Genomic DNA, 12,988 nt, shown 5'->3' on the forward strand with positions numbered 1-12,988 from the left:
ACTAAAGACAAAGGCGCTGTTGGACTCAGGCAGCTCCTGTAATTTTATGAGTAAGGAGTTTGCAGCTGAACACCAGATACAGATACTCCCTTTAAGCAACCCCCTGCAGGTGACCACTATCGATGGGAGGGAGCTGTTGGGAGGAGAAGTTAGCCTACAGACCGTCCCAATGGTTATGAGGGTGGCCAGGCACACCGAAAGGATAGCGTTCAATGTGGCCACCCTGGGAGGGGCTCCCGTCATTTTGGGAATGAGCTGGCTAGCGTTGCATGACCCGCTAGTGGGCTGGCATCAGAGAGTGGTCTCCTTTGGGTCAGCACATTGCCTGGAACACTGCAGAGAAGGAAAGGTGCCAGAAGGGGCAAAAGCCTTTCTAGCAGGGACGGAAGTGGCGGACAAAGGGAAGGTGCCCAAACAATACGCGGACCTGAGCAAGGTCTTCAGCGAAAGGGAAGCAGATAAACTACCACCGCATAGAGACTTTGACTGCCAAATTAACCTGGTCCCTGGGGCCCAGCTCCCCGTGGGCAAGCTGTACGCCATGTCAGACAGGGAAATGCAGGAGTTAAGGGAGTTTATTGATAAAAACCTGAAGAGGGGCTTCATCAGAGAGTCCAGAGCGGTGGGGGGGAGCCCAGTGTTTTTTGTGGACAAAAAAAACACGGATAAACCCAGGCTTGTAGTGGACTACCGGCGGCTAAATGCCGTGTTAGAACCAGTGACCTTCCCCATGCCCAGGATTGATGACATTTTGACCAGGTTGAGGAAGGGAAAGATATTCACGAAACTGGACCTGAGAGGGGCATACAACCTGATACGAATAAGGAAAGGGGATGAATGGAAAACCACCATGTTCACCCCTTTGGGGGCTTTTGAATATTTAGTTATGCCATTCGGATTGCAATCAGGCTCCGCCTGTTTTCAATCGCTCATGAACCATGTCCTGGGACCTTTGCTCTACAAGAATTGCGTGGCCTTCCTCGATGACGTGCTGATATATTCAGAGAATGAGGAGCAGCATGTAAAGGATGTCAGGGAAGTGCTGAGCCAGCTGCAAGCAAACCAGCTGTGGGTGAAATTGGAGAAGTGTCAGTTTCACACCAAGGAGGTGGAATTCCTGGGGTACTGCTCATCAGACAAGGGATTAGCCATGGATCCAGGCAAGGTCCAGGCGGTGCTGGAATGGAAGACACCGAAAACGAAAAAGGATGTGCAAAGGTTCTTAGGGTTTGGGAACTTTTACCGTAAATTCATCAAGAACTTTGCCCACTTAACGGCTCCCATCACGGACTGTCTAAGCAGCAAGAAGAAATTCGTTTGGACGGCGGAGGTGGAGCAAGCATTTGAGGAATTGAAAAGGGCATTCGCTTCGGAAGAACAGCTCCTGCATGTGGATTTACAAAAACCCATGAGAGTGGAAACTGATGCCTCAGACCGGGTGGTGGGGGCGGTGCTGCTTCAGCCAGGGAGCAATAAGTCGGAATGGAGACCGTGTGCCTTCTTTTCGCGTAAGCTGAACAAATCCGAGAGGAACTACACCGTATATGACCGAGAACTACTCGCCATTCACGAAGCGTTCCGGAGATGGAGACATTTACTAATTGGCGCACAGCATAAGGTGCAAGTGTGTACGGACCACAAGAATTTGGAGTATTGGAGAACGGCACGAGTGCTCAACCAACGACAAGTGAGGTGGGCCCAGGAGTTCTCCAAATTCCATTTTGAAATCTGCTATGTGCCAGGTCCAGAAAACATCAGAGCGGGCGCTCTCTCTCGCAAACCTGAATATTTGGAGGGGGAGGGAGCGCCTGAAGAGAGACATATTATCCCAGAGGACCACTGGGTGTGTGGGGCGGCCTGGGTGGGGCAAAGAGAACTGGTAGAGGGAACGGTAAATGATGAATACGCCCAGGATAAGCTCAGAGGTTTAAGGAGAGAGGGAGAAGACCCCGGAGGTTTTGAAGAAAGAAACGGGGCATTGTATTACAAAGGGGCACTATATATACCCGAAGGGGAATTGAGGGGGAGAGTACTCAAACAGCTGCACGACAACCCCACAGCGGGGCATTTTGGGCAACACAAGACCATGTGGTTGGTGACCAGGGAGTTTTGGTGGCCCAAGGTGAGGGAGGATGTACGGGAGGATGTGAGAAGGTGTGACCAATGCCAGAGAGCCAAAGGAGAAAGGCGGGCGCCAGCCGGGTTATTAGAACCGTTACCCACACCAGAACGACCGTGGGAGGCGGTATCGATAGATTTTATGACTGATCTGCCTAAATCCCAGGGGAAAACCGCCATACTAGTCGTAGTAGACCTGTTAACTAAGATGGGTCACTTTGTAGCTTGCTCACATGCAGTCACGGCGGAAGAGACAGCGAAATTGTTTGTAGAACATATTTTTAGGCTGCATGGCGCCCCCTTGAGGGTGGTCTCCGACAGAGGGAAACAGTTCACGTCCAGATTCTGGAGGAAACTTAGGAGCTTGTTGCACGTAGAGGTCAACTTTTCGACTGCCAGGCACCCTGAGACCAATGGGCAGGCGGAGAGGGCAAACGGTATCCTCCAACAATACCTGAGGTGTTATGTCAATGACAGAGAGAACGATTGGGTCGAAAAGTTGGCGCTAGCGGAATTTGCTTACAATAATGCAGAGAATGTGTCCACCGGGATGAGTCCCTTTTTGGCTAATTATGGGTGCCACCCCAGGGCGTTTCCAGGGGGAGGAGGGGAGAGATGGAGTGTCCCGGCCGCTGAACATTTTGTAGAAGAAATGGAAGCGATCCATCGTCAACTCCAACTCAACTTAGAAAGGGCCAAAGAAGAATATAAGAGGCAGGCAGACAAGAGCAGAAGGGAAGGTGAAACCATTAGGGTGGGGAGTCAGGTCTGGCTATCAACCCAAGGGTTGCCGTTCAAGGGGGGTTGCAAGAAATTGAGACCCAAAAGATTGGGACCATTTGAGGTCATCCAACAGGTCAACCCAGTGGCTTTCAGACTCCGGTTACCGAACCACATGAAACTGCACCCAGTATTCCACAGGTCATTACTGTCACCATATAGGGGGGAAGGTGAAGGGGTATCCACACGGGGGCCAGTCATAGAAGAAAGGGAAAGCAGCAACCATGTGGCGGAAATCATCGACTCCAGGTGGAAGGGTAATCAGGTGGAGTATTTGGTCGCGTGGGAAGGGGAACCGGAGTCGGAAAACACCTGGGTGACGGCAGAGGAGGTCCGTGACGAGATCTTGATCGAAACGTTCCACCAAAGGTTCCCCAGGAAACCTCAGCCAGTAGCGAGGTTCTGGAGGGAGTACTTTGGCACCACCGACGATGAGGAGGAACTGGAAGGATTCAGGGAATCGGAGCTGGAAGAAGGAACAGACTCCGATGAGGAGGAGTACTTGGAAACCGGAAACAGCAACAGGTGGAGGGAAGTGTTCGAAACTTCGGAAGATGAGGGAGGTTCCTTCAGGGGTTTTGCTCCCTCGCCTCCCGCAGAGGAGGGGAGGGAAGGGGGTGAAGGGGGCCCTGGAGGGGAGGTGGATGTCAGGGAACTGCCATCTGAGACGCAGGAGGTGAAAGGGCTCACGGAGGGTGAGAGAGACCATTCAGCTGAGGAGGGAACCAGCAGGGGGAGAAGTGGAGTTCCAAGGGAAAGTGAGTCGGAGGGAGGGCTCAGAGACACTTCAAGCGAGAACAGTGGGGAGGTTTCAGGACCTCCTATAGGGACACCCACTCCTCGCCGGAAACTGTCACGCCGAGAGTCCAGAAGACGCGTTTCCGTTAAGGAGCTTTTATGCTGGAAGAAGTTCCGTAAACGCCCACTGTCCGATTCAACGAGCGACTGATGGAGCCATGCTTAAGGAGCTCCGTCACAGACAGAGGTTTGTGGACTTAGCCAAACTCTGAGGGACTAGGATTTTACGCACAAGCAGCTCACCATCCCATCACAGGTACTATTTCTGGGTTAGCGGAGTCTGTAACCTGAAGCGTATGTAACCTGAAGCGTATGTAACCCGAAGTACCACTGTACAAAAGTTAATATCCAATATCTTTTTAGAACATTAAAGATGAAAGAATCTCAATAAAAACCCAAACCAAAAAGAGGAAAAGAGAAAGAAAAGGAGAACATTTCTTTTTCTTTTTGTATAATCTCAAACCACCACTGTACCTTTTCCCATAAGGCTCCATGAGGTCTAGGAACTTACTTTGTTCAGAATAATCGCTCAGAGTCTGGAGAGGAGTTCCGTTTCTCAAAACAAAGACTGTGCACGTGTAGTGGTATCGTGCAGTCACAAAAGATCCACGGACCGGAGCATGAATCATAAAACTGCCCACTGCCACGTTCACGTCTGATCTGGGCCAAGCCAAAAGGTCAAGGAGCCCTTCTGTTTCAACGAACCATCCTCTCGATGGAAAGGCACAGGCCTCTCCTGCTAAATGAAGTTGTCTTCATCTATAAGGAAGAGAAGGTGCAGCACACAAGGATTCTCGAAGGCAGGTCCTTAACCACCAACCTGAAGAAAGCTTTTATCACTCATCCTGAGTGTCTCTAAGCATCAGCTGAAAAACTTATCATTCCTTCCTCTGGAGGAAATGGAAAAGGGAGACAAAGACTCTCTTTAGCTTTGCCAAAAGCCATCATTCTTCTACATTAAGGAGGCTGCAGTAGTCCTGAAGTTATGATCCTGGGGCAAACGCCATCTGAATTATAGGCAGAGCTGTGTGCATCAAACAACATTCTGAAGTGCAAGGAAAGGAAGGGAGCAAGGAAATTCTGCAGCCTGAATGTGTGGGTTTTTTTAAAAAAAATTGCATGGTTTATTCTTCTATTTTGCATAATTTATTTGGCCTTGGGAAGGGGCAGAGAACTCTGCGTGACCCTGAAGCTGCACATGCATCCCAGCCACTAGAAATCTCCTCCTACCTCTTTGACCTCTGAGATATTAAAGTATTGGCCACTCACTTTCAAGCTCATCTTCATAGCCATAAGGACTAGAAACCTGAAAGTCATTTTAAAATCTTTTTGTAAACCACTTTGGGAGGCTGTGTACCTGAAAGGCACTACAAATCCTAGAAAGAAAAGCAAAAGCTTAGTCTTGAGGATCCCAATCCTACCCAAACTTCTTAATTTCCTCTCAGCAATAAGAAGTTTTTTTAAAAATCTGGACTTTGCAAGACTCCTTCTGCCATTTTCTAATTCCATCACAGTGGATTCAGTGCCAGGCTTAGGCTACCCTTGTTCCTGAAAATACCTATCCATTATCCTTAACACGGGATGACAGCCAGCCAGGATATGTCCCCATTGCCCATCAAATAGCGCAAGGCAACAGGTACTCCCAAAGCAGTAACAATACAGTTTTGTTTGGATATAATCTCTTCTGAAAGATTACCTCTAAATTGGAAGATTATGGGTCATAATCACATAAGGCTATTTGTTCTAGTTAGCTAGAGATGCCACACTGACAAGCAGCAGGATGCGCCAGTGAGACGGTGCTGCAAATGAGTGCTGTGCCCCGCAATTCCCAATGCTTGCGTTACCCAAGGAATAGACACACCAAGAACTCGCTGAGATCTCTTTCCCCTTTTTTGTTGATCCAAAACATCCTTCATTGTTTGCTGATTTCTGGACCAGCTCAAAAGCAACATTTCACCTGTGAGACTGTGTAGTCCAATGAATGAAGTCCTGGGCTTAGAAAAATTGAGTCGAAAACTACCCTTCCTCATTAAGCCCTCAGGCAAAGTATTGCAATCAAAGCTGAGTGTTCTCTGCACCAAGCCCCCCTCCTAATTCCGCACAAAGGGATGCTAATTCTGCAGTTTGAATAAATTATGCAGATGTGCATGGTCCTTTGCCTAGTGCATTCTGCTTCTGCTGGCTATTAAAGGGAAGCGAGGAGCTGCAGGAAGCAATTCAGGGGGGGGGCAGTCAGTCTGCCTCTCCCCCTCTGGCTTCCCAGATTGCATTGTCCATATTTTCAATCTTTTCCAATTCAGATTGGAAGTGGAGATTCTTTGGTAGCTAGTGTTCCGATCCATATTTGGCGGGACTGAATGAGAAAATTCCCACGGAATACGGTGGTTCTGAGTGGCACTGTTTGTAGGGTTCTCCCCACCCCCCCTCGCAAATAAAGAAATGACAAAACATGTTCCAAAGAGCACATGCTGGGAGAGCAGGGAAGGGTCGTGCAGAGGGGCAAGCCATGTTTGTGTATGTATGTTGCCTTCATTCCCTGCTTGTAAGCTTTCCTGGAGCATTTGAGGAGCCAGTGCAAGAGACAAAATGCTAGTCCTTGTAGCTGTTTACTATCTCCTCAGAGAGATTGTGATCTACATCAGTCGGTCATGGAACAGTTTTTCTCCCTCTATTGTAACACTAGAGCTCATGGGCATCTAACAAACTGGACATTGGAAGATTCAGGTCAGAATAAAGGACTTCTTCATGCAGCGCATAGTTACCGGTAACCTATGGAACTCCCTCCGTCAGGAGGCAGGGATGGCTTTGAAAGAAGATTAGAGAAATTCATGGAGGATAGGGCTATTAATGGCTATTAACCCTGATGGCTATGGTCTGCTTCTACCTTTGGAGGCAGAGATGCTTCTGAATACCAGTTGCTGGAAACAGGAGGGGAGAGTTGCTCTTGTGCTCAGATCCCACTTGCGGGTTTCATACACGCATCATGCCGGCCACTGTGAAAACTGTGCTCAATGGGCCACTGGCTTGATCCAGCAGCCTTCTGTAAATCCAAAACTGTCCCTGGAAAGTAGGGACACTTGGAGGGTCTGTTAAGATTCCTCCTGTGGTTTACGAAGTTGTCTCCCAGTACGTTTCTGAGCACAATTCAAAGTGTTGGTGCTGACCTTTAAAGCCTTAAACGGCCTTGGCCTAGTATACCTGAAGGAGCGTCTCCACCCCCATTGTTCTGCCCAGACGCTGAGGTCCAGCGCTGAGGGCCTTCTGGCAGTTCCCTCGCTGCGAGAAGCCAAGTTACAGGCAACTAGGCACAGGGCCTTCTCGGTAGTGGCACCCACCCTGTGGAACGCCCTCCCACCAGATGTCAAAGAGAACAACAACTACCAGACTTTTAGAAGACATCTGAAGGCAGCCCTGTTTAGGGAAGCTATTAATGTTTAATAGGTTATTGTATTTTAGTGTTTTGTTGGAAGCCGCCCAGAGTGGCTGGAGAAACCCAGCCAGATGGGCGGGGTATAAATAATAAATTATTATTATTATATGTCTGGATTGCTTTGAATGGGAAAACTTTGATTTGGTTTTAAATCTTAAAACGTTGATGGTTTTATTGTGTGTATTTGATGCTTTAACTATATATGTGTGCAAACCTCCTTGGGATATATCGCCTTGAAGGGAAGTTTGGAAATCATTGGAGACGGCCTTTTTGTAAGTGTGAGTTCGACCCCTAAAGCTCTGGGAGGAGGATGTTGTAGTCCTTGAGTCTAAGTCCCTATGAAATAAAAGCATCTAGTGCTCTAAACTCTCTTCCCCCATCATCCCACAATTCTGTTGCATTGCTATTTTGACTGCCTGAGATAAAAGGGTCAGAGAGGGCCTGGTAAAATTGTTTTCTCAGGACACCGTGTCCTGGCTTCATTAGGCCTGTCAGCAGATTCAGGATTGCAAAAATGGAATAAGTGCGTCCTCAGAGTTCAGCAACGCAGTTGAAAATGGGGTCCAGAGCTGACCAGCTCTCCCCTCCGAGGGAGGAAGCAATGAACCAGTGAAGCCCCTGGAAAAAGATGGGATGACTCACAGCCGGTCTCAGACTGACTGTGCCCCACTTGGAAGTTCCTCTCATCTCTGTCAATGACACAATCAAGGAGATCTAACAGGAAGGGACCACTCTTCTGAACGAGGCCGGGAAAGTGCCAACAGAAGTTCCTTGGGGAGGACCAATCACGAGATGTTAACAGAGAGTCCATAGCGGAGCAGTGGTTAGAGCCTATCTGTCAACTTACAGATTTGAAAATAAGGGACCAGCTGCCTCGAAAATAAGGGATCAGCAGCCAAAATAAGGGATTTTCCAAGCACAGGTATGTTCAACTTCTGAGCCCCTCCAAGCCAAAGGCAGAAAGCCCAGCCAGCAGCCAAACGAAGCCTCAAGAGGTGGTTCCCACAGCGCAGCAACCCGGCAAAGGGGATGCAGCAAGGAAAACCACCGTCACCTCTCCGCTGGGAAGCGCTGAGCAAAGGCAAGTCCCCAGGCAACACGGTTGATTTGATTGGCACAAGGCATGCAAGCTCCACCCCCCCAGTCGTTCTTAAGACTCCTTATTGGGTGAGCAACGCAGCCAAGCAACAGAGTTGGAGCCTCCCTCCTCCCTGGCCGGCAGGGAGGGAGGGAGAGGAGCTGCTTCCTTTGAAGCCCAGGAAATTTAAGGGACATCATCAATAAGGGAGAGCAGCAGGACATAGCGCTGGGATAAGGGACTTTCCCACCAAATAAGGGACGGTTGACAGCTATGGGTTAGAGTGTCGTACAAGTCAGACAAGCAGATTCCAGAAGAACTGGCAGTGCAATGGGGACCAGACACTTGAGTTTGCGTAAACTTATAATCTCACAACATTTAGGATCTGGGAGACCAGGGTTCAGATCCCCACTCAGCCATGAAGCTCACGGGGTGACCTTGGGCCAGTGCAGTTGATTGGCTTCCTGCAGAACATCCGTAAGCTTCCACATTAATGCCATGCACCACGTTCCCATGCGGTCTGCTAAAGCTCCCAGCCCTTCCCTGATAACTTGCAACTTCATTGTTTCTCAACTGGGCCTTTTACTGATGAGGGTGAGTCAGCTTCCTAGTATGGGGTTACTGTGTTATTGGTGGTTTAAATATTTCAGCAGATGCATTGGGAAGTCATGAATAGGAAATGAGGGTCCTTATTCAAAACCAGCTCGGCGCTGCCACAGTTCAATGATGGCTGCAGGTCCAGAGGCCAAAGGAAATGCAACGCACCCTCCCCCTTCCGCAAGAATCCCTTGCAGCATTGCAGGAGATGTTGGGTGGGTGGGGGCTGCAGCTGTCAGATCGCATGCAAGCAGGGGATGATGGGAGTTGTAGTCCAAAGCATCTGGAGGGCACCAGGTTGGGGAAGGCTGGCGTGGCCACTGCTTCTCCTCGGCAACACAGCCATGGGAAGGTGCTTCTGGAAAACAGTGGATCTATTCCTACTTCACATGCTCCAAGATTAAGCCAGGATGTGGAAAACATAGGCAGTGGCTGAGCCTTGCCGCAGATTAAGCCCTGAACCCATCACCAAAGACAAACCATTATCTCTCCATTGCTGCCTTTCATGTGGGGACCTACCTCGCAGGGCTATTGCATGGATTGCTGAGATATTGTACATCAGTCACTTTGCAAATGGAACCATATATGTTCTAAGGATTATTAGAGAATTGTAGAGTTGGAAGACACAAGGGTCATCTAGTCAAACCCCCTGCAATTCAGGAATCTCATCTAAAGCATCCCTGACAGATAACCATCCAACCTCTGCTTAAAAACCTCCAAGGAATGAGAGTCCACAAGCTCCCGAGGGAGACCGTTCCACAGTCAAACAGTTCTTGCCATCAGAAAGTTTTTTCATATGTTTAGTCAAGACAATAAAGATATATCGTATATCATAGTCGGAATCTTCTTTCTTGTAACTTGAAGCCATTGGTTTGAGTCCCACCCTCCAGAGAAGGAGAAAACAAGCTTCCTCCATCCTCCATGTGACAGTCCTTAAGATATTTGAAGAGGGCTATAATATCCAGGCTAAATATGCCCAGCTTCTTCAACCGTTCCTCATAAGACTTAGTTTCCAGACCCCTGATCATCTTGATCACCCTCCTCTGTACACCTTCCAGCTTGTCAACATCCTTCTTAAACTGTGGTGCCCAAAATTGGACACGGTATTCCAGGTGTGGTCTGACACTGCACACACACCTAATACACACCACGCTGTGGGTTAAACCACAGAGCCTAGGACTTGGGCCCAGAAGGTTGGCGGTTCGAATCCCCGCGACGGGGTGAGCTCCCATTGCTCAGTCCCTGCTCCTGCCGACCTAGCAGTTCGAAAGCATGTCAAAGTGCAAGTAGATAAATAGGTACCGCTCCGGCGGGAAGGTAAACGGCGTTTCCGTGCGCTGCTCTGGTTCTCCAGAAGCGGCTTAGTCATGCTGGCCACATGACCCGGAAGCTGTACGCCGGCTCCCTCGGCCAATAAAGCGAGATAAGCGCCATAACCCCAGAGTCAGCCACGACTGGACCTAATGATCAGGGGTCCCTTTATCTTTAATACAGTGGTACCTCGGGATGCGAATGGGATCCGTTCTGGAGCCCCGTTCACATCCTGAACATAACGTAAGATGTGTCTGCGCGTGCACGGGTCACATTTCGCCGCTTCCGTGCATGCGCATGACGTCATTTTGACCGTGTCCTGCAGAGTGCTTGCCATGGACTTCCACTGCTATCAGACTCATCTGCTTCCTTCAGTCTTTCTCTGCTTCGAAACTTCTGCCTCTCCATAGGTTTCCAAGGAACTCCGCTGAGCTGACTGGCCAAATGTATTTGAAGGGTGAACTTGAAAGCACCCATTAATCAGTGGCTGTGCCTTCTTGCCAAGACCCACTGAGATAATTGAGTATTAATTGGTGGCAAGGCTTTGCCCAGGAAGCTTCTCACTAAGAGCCTGGGGCCTTCAGCACACAAGATGAAGTTTCCACCGCTGAGCTGAGAGACCTCCACTTTGGGCAGCAAAGCGACTTGTGTCAGCTCTGCTTACCATTCCTTCTCATACCCTACGTCTGTTTTGTTCTTTAAATGGATTGTGTGGCAGGTTAATCATGGGGGAAGCTCTTACACAGAGACGGCTGCCTTCTCATCCCTTCAGGCCTTGGAGTCAGTGTGGAAAAAAACACCCACCATTCTGTAAGATGCCATGGTCACTTCTAGGATGAGCTGTTTACCAAATATTCCAGCTGATTTGTTTGCAGAAGTTTGCAAGGAGGTGATAGAGGTGGCTGTTTATTGGATGTTTGTTCTGACTTGTTAGTGGGGAGGAGAATAATAATAATAATAATAATAATAATAATAATAATAATAATAATAATAATTTTTTTATTTATATCCCTCCCTCCCCAGCCGAAGCCGGGCTCAGGGCGGCTAACAGCAATAAAATAGTACAACATTCTAAAATCATTTCATTATAAAATTAATTCAACTCAAATTGATGGCAACCATTAGGCTAAAGTTCTGTGAAGATTGCCAATGGAGGGAGTCAGGCTGTACCCTGACCAAAGGCCTGGTGGAACAGCTTTGTCTTGCAGGTCCTGCGGAAAGATGTCAAGTCCCACAGGGCCCTAGTCTCTTGTGACGGAGTGTTCCACCAGATTGGAGCCACAGCCGAAAAAGCCCTGGCTCTAGTTGAGGCCAGCCTAACTTCTCTGTGGTCTGGGACCTTCAGGATGTTTTTGTTTGAAGACCGTAAGTTCCTCTGTGGGACGTACCAGGAGAGGCGGTCCCATAGGTACGAGGGTTCTAGGCCATATAGGGCTTTAAAGGTGTTGTGCCAAGCAATTGTCAGCCCACACTTCCCAATCCGTTTCCCCCCTCACTTTCCTTCTTGCAAGAAGTCTGATTTTTCTTTCCTTACTTTGTATCTTTATATACTGCTTAATATTAAGGCAATTGCTGAGCAGTTTACAAAATAACAAATATCACACACAGAGAGAGAGAGAGAGAGAGAGAGAGAGAGAGAGAGAGAGAGAGAGAGAGGCAGCATATAAAACAATAAAACAGTTAAATCCTCCCACCTGCACAACAAAGCAAAAATATAGCAGCACAATTTTGAAGTGGGTTCACTGTTGACATGAGCCAACAGTGTGACGCGGCAGCTAAAAAGCCAATGCAATTCTGGGCTGCATCAATAGGAGTATAGCATCTAGATCAAGGGAAGTAATAGTGCCACTGTATTCTGCTCTGGTCAGACCTCACCTGGAGTACTGTGTCCAGTTCTGGGCACCACAGTTCAAGAAGGACACTGACAAACTGGAACGTGTCCAGAGGAGGGCAACCAAAATGGTCAAAGGCCTGGAAACGATGCCTTATGAGGAACGGCTAAGGGAGCTGGGCATGTTTAGCCTGGAGAAGAGGAGGCTAAGGGGTGATATGATAGCCATGTTCAAATATAGAAAAGGATGTCACATAGAGGAGGGAGAAAGGTTGTTTTCTGCTGCTCCAGAGAAGCGGACACGGAGCAATGGATCCAAACTGCAGGAAAGAAGATTCCACCTAAACATTAGGAAGAACTTCCTGACAGTAAGAGCTGTTCAACAGTGGAATTTGCTGCCAAGGAGTGTGGTGGAGTCTCCTTCTTTGGAGGTCTTTAAGCAGAGGCTTGACAACCATATGTCAGGAGTGCTCTGATGGTGTTTCCTGCTTGGCAGGGGGTTGGACTCGATGGCCCTTGTGGTCTCTTCCAACTTTATGATTCTATGATTCTATGATTCTATGATTCATTTCCCCTGAGTGCCAACACCACTTTAACTGCCCGATCTGAATGTGCTGGTATGCAGCTGAATCTCACCTGTGAAACCGTGACAGTCTGAAAGTGGCCAAGCACAGCCTTCGCCAACCTGCATGTTTCAGGCTGCCTTTCCCATCAGCCCCAAAGCCGGCATGCTTGGCTGGTGAACGCTGTCCGAGAGCATTTGCAACCGCAGGAACCTGCTTTCTGCCCACTTGGGAAGAAAGGGAACAGAATTGCAACACTTTGTACAGAAAGAGCAGCCAAGCCTCCTTACACTGAGTCAAACCAGGGTTTCATATCCCCTGGCAGTGTCTACTCCGACTAGCGGCAGTTCCCAAAGGGCCTCTATTATTATTATTATTATTATTATTATTATTATTATTATTACACTTATTAAATTTGTAGATCACAGTGCAGTTCACAGCATAAAAATACAAAACAAGGACACAAAAGACATGACAAACCT

Source organism: Podarcis raffonei, chromosome 6 (assembly GCF_027172205.1).
Source record: "Podarcis raffonei isolate rPodRaf1 chromosome 6, rPodRaf1.pri, whole genome shotgun sequence".
Lineage (NCBI taxonomy): Eukaryota > Metazoa > Chordata > Lepidosauria > Squamata > Lacertidae > Podarcis > Podarcis raffonei.